This window comes from Capsicum annuum, chromosome 1, assembly GCF_002878395.1.
Source record: "Capsicum annuum cultivar UCD-10X-F1 chromosome 1, UCD10Xv1.1, whole genome shotgun sequence".
Lineage (NCBI taxonomy): Eukaryota > Viridiplantae > Streptophyta > Magnoliopsida > Solanales > Solanaceae > Capsicum > Capsicum annuum.
Genome location: NC_061111.1, coordinates 157,745,349 through 157,749,742, shown reverse-complemented (window position 1 = coordinate 157,749,742; position 4,394 = coordinate 157,745,349). Strand labels below are relative to the sequence as shown.

At 29.1% G+C, this 4,394-nt stretch overlaps 1 long non-coding RNA gene across 1 annotated transcript; it reads left to right on the top strand.

The window, feature by feature from the left end:
• The first annotated feature begins 205 nt into the window (after positions 1–205).
• On the top strand, positions 206–3,383 carry LOC107856633. The gene is made up of 3 exons (XR_001670631.2): positions 206–435; positions 1,913–1,995; positions 2,867–3,383. It is a non-coding gene; the product is annotated as an uncharacterized LOC107856633 (long non-coding RNA).
• The last annotated feature ends 1,011 nt before the right edge of the window (positions 3,384–4,394 follow it).

Here is a 4,394-nt window from a genome sequence, read left to right as displayed (position 1 = left end):
AATATTTATTAGATTGCAACATATAACATATTTTATTTTATAAAAAAAATAATCAAAACATATTTTTTTATATAATAATTGAAATTTTTAAAAATAGAAAACAGTTAGCCATAAGATATAATACACCCCTATTTTCTCTCAAAAATAATTTTTTCTAATTTCAAAATCATTTACATCCTTCCATCCACATCTTGTTCATATAACAAACAGAGAACATATATAAATTTTTAACTTTCTTATTTCTTACACATAAAAAAATTGATAGAAACCCAGAATTTTTGAAATTCATTTTCTTTCAAAGCAAAAAATTTCAATTGAAATACTGGTTTAATTTGAAAAGAAAAAAAGGGTAAAAATGATATAAGCAATGCAATATGGATGATTCTTGTTTTCATTCAATCATGATACAACATGGAGGAAGATGGGATACAACAGGTAATATATCTTACTATATTTGAAATTTTTATAAAAAATATTTAAATGTTGAGGTACTACAACTGATAACAATGATTTTTTTCGTAAATTGATATCTAAACAAAGTTTTGAATTTAGTGTTGTTGTTCAGCAACACTCAAGATAAGTGGTTTTAAATTTACGCAATCCGTCTTTTGAATTTAGTGTGATTGAAACTAGGTGTTGATTTTTTTCCGTAAATTAAGGTTGAAATTATGTTCTAAATTGTGATATAAGATTGTAGTATATATTGTGTTTGACTTGATGAATTTAAATGTGTTAATTTTTTTTTTTAATTCTTCTATCAAATCTAACTGAAATTTTAATATTTAACAATCATATATACATTATCACAGGAAGACCCAAAGATTTTTGTGTTGGTAGAATTATGTATGATTCAAATACAAAGTATAATGGATTGATAAAAGCAATAGGTACTCAACTGAAGATAGACACTAATTATGTTCAAATTGAATTAGATACATAATTAGTGATAGATGCCCACCAATGATTATACACAATTATATGAGAGTTAAAGTATATTTGAATCAGAAAAGGACAGTTTTAATTGTACATCACATACAAGGATATGTCAACGAATCCAATAAAGTATACAGAACAATCTATTGTTTGTGTTGGAAATAAAAGTTTTAATGAAGTAAATGTGGAGCGGCAACATCTATACACAAATGATTCAGTTTGTTTGATTAGATTAAGTTCACAGGAAGAACTATTTGGTGAAGAATGCATTAAAATTATAAGTGTCCAACAAATTCTAAGATAGCTATCAAACAAGTTTACAGGAACGAGGAGACACTTGCAAATGTTATGAAACTTCACGCATTTGTGAATCAATTCTCGTTTTACGTCCAACGGTCTAATGCTAGCAGATAAAAATTTTATATTTCGATATTCATAAAAAATAATAATATATAATTTGATGCATTAATTTGATATAATCATTGATTTGTGATTTGCATTGCATGTTAAACAACTATTACCTGATTTGTCTGGTGAAAGATTGTACATGATTTCTTCGATCGTCAAGTATAAATGGTTTTGAAGTTTTAAAGATAAGAAAGTATTGTGAATTACACGTATGCTCAATAAAAAATCAAATATACGTAAGGCGTCAAGGAATGACAAGAGTTGTTGCAGGATTAGTATTGAGCAATTTTGTAAATATAAAAAAGTGTACACCTCGAATAATATTGTCGCTAACATGATGAAACAACATGGGGTGTCATTAATAATAGCCAAGCATGGCGTGCAAAGAAAAAGACAGTTATGATGTTACGTGGTGATCCTACAGAATCATACCAAACAATTTCACGTTACTTAAACATATTGGGCAAAACTTATCTTGGATTTGTCATAGTTTATAAAAAATAGATGAAAATTGATTCTTCTATGCTTTTGTTGCATTGAAAGTTTCTATTAGAGGATTGGAATATTGTAGGCCAATATTGCTTGTTGATGGATCTGTTCTAAAATCATTATACCGTGGGACAATACTGATTGCATGCATTTTGAATTCGGAAGGTAACTTTATTTATTTTATATTTCTACAAACTGTATATATACATATGTTGTTGGTTTTGATAGATTCTGTTATGAATTCTGCTTTGTAACTTTTTATTTTGAATTTAAGTATATAACAAAGTCTCTTCATGCATATAATTATGGAATAAAATCAGGTCATATACTGCTACTAGCTTATATTGTTGATTATGAGAATATTGCATCTTGAACATGATTTTTTACAAAATTTAGAGAAGCATTTGGTGAAAGAGAGGGTATGTATATCGTGTTTGATAGAAATGATAGCATATGAAAAGCTACTTCGACGATATAGCCCAATCTTTCACATCATGCTTGCATTTGGTATTTGTGTGACAATATAAAGCAGAGTTTCTACAAGAATATTGAAAAACTTCATAAATTTCTTTGTCATGGCAAACACATATACTCTACAATAATTTGAAGAATCAATAGGGAGGGTGGATCAAATAGATAAAAGAGACAGAAGATTTCTATTTGAAGTTGGCTATCATAAATGGGCAAGGGTTTCATTCTACATTTGAAATGATCTAGACATTGACCTCAAACATAGCTGAATTAATAAATAATACCAACAGAATTGCTAGAAGATTGCCTGTAGTTTCAATAATGAATTTTATGAGGTTGACTGTTGAATCATGAAACACGAAACAAAACGAAGAAGCAAAAAATACATTCAGAGATCTAATAATCAAGTACAATGACATTCTCATAGAGAATCGTGAACCATCTTACAATATGGTGGTAAGTTTTTACTAATCAACAGTACATTGTTTGAATATTATATATTAATCTTATTTGTTTTATTTGTATTAATATATATTTTAAGTATGGCTAATATATTTTATTGAAGGTAAGAGCATCAACTAAATTCTTGCCTATCATGACTGATGGAGCTAAACGATTCATAGTTTGTCTGCAAAATAGTAAATGTAGTTGTGGACGATTTCAGTTAGATGAGATACCTTGTAGTCATGTCATGACTGCTATTAAATATAGAAATCAGCATGGAGAGAACTATTGCTCCTCGTACTACAACAACAAAATTTTTTGAAATTCATATGCAATACCAGTTGAAACTCTTCCTTGTGAAAGTATTTAAAAAATACCACGTGAAGTGTTGGATGGAATTGTACTGCTGTCAAATTCTAAAAGGCTACTAGGGAGATCAGGTACTGAAAGATGAAAAAACCAAGTGAAGATAAATGTAAGAGGTCCAGAGTCACTTGCAGTAGATGTCATAGAGAGGGGCACAATCGAACAACATGTCACAACTATCCACCAGTAGTTTATGAAAATATGCAATTTAGTTCTTGAAGTTGTTTAGTAAATAAGAGATATGTTATTGAATGATATTTTTTTATAAAACATTTGATGCTTACTATTCAGAATTTTACAATATTTAAGATTATTGTGATGATATTTTTTAGTATGTTTTTATTAATCATGTTAAGATATGATTGTGAAATAACTAGTGATATGTTAACCTCCTAATGACATAATCAAACAATACACCAAATGATATGTTTTTGTTCCCTTGAAGATATATTTTTGTTCACCAGACAAATAGTAATATGTGAAGATATATTTTTGTTCATTTGGTGCATAGTCAGTCAATACACAAAACGATATAACTAAGAAATATTAACTAAAATAATAGTGATAGTCCTGTAATAATTCTCAATCTGTACACTAAAAAAATCAGTTAATTTACTAAATGGTTATTTTGAAACATCGAATTAATTTACAAAATACTGTTCACTCCAATAGGTAAAATAAAATTTTCATAACAAAAAAAGTTCAATAATAATGTTCAAAATCATTCAATCATCCTGTAACGCCATGGGAAGGTACTCCGAACGTCACATGGTGCTTCAGACTATGAGTAGTCCCAAGATAACCCTTTAAGTCTTCTAATAAATCTGAAATTCATAACAAAGATGAACTAGGCATGCGAAATGCTGAAATACTGAATTATTGTCTGAACCGATAGTATTAACTTAGAAATTTGGTCAACCAACACTTTAAATCTGAAACGTAACAACAGTCAGACAAGCATCAACTACTACTAACTAGAGAACTTCTGGGACAGGCCGCCAACTGACTTGAACTAAACTGGAAGCAACTGATCAAAGTATTTCATAAAAACTAGAAATCTGAAGAAATGGGTCCCCAAACTATGAGGACTCATCAACTTTTGGGATGTAGATAGAGATGCTCGCGGTCAATCACACTGCTGGAACTAAGCACCAGAATCTACATTATGAGACAATGTAGCACATAGATGTATATGTGGGTCAGTACTTTTGGAATGTACTGAGAATGTAGGGGATGAATGCATAAATAAAAGTAGTAACTAAATGTGCATATAACTTGTAAAG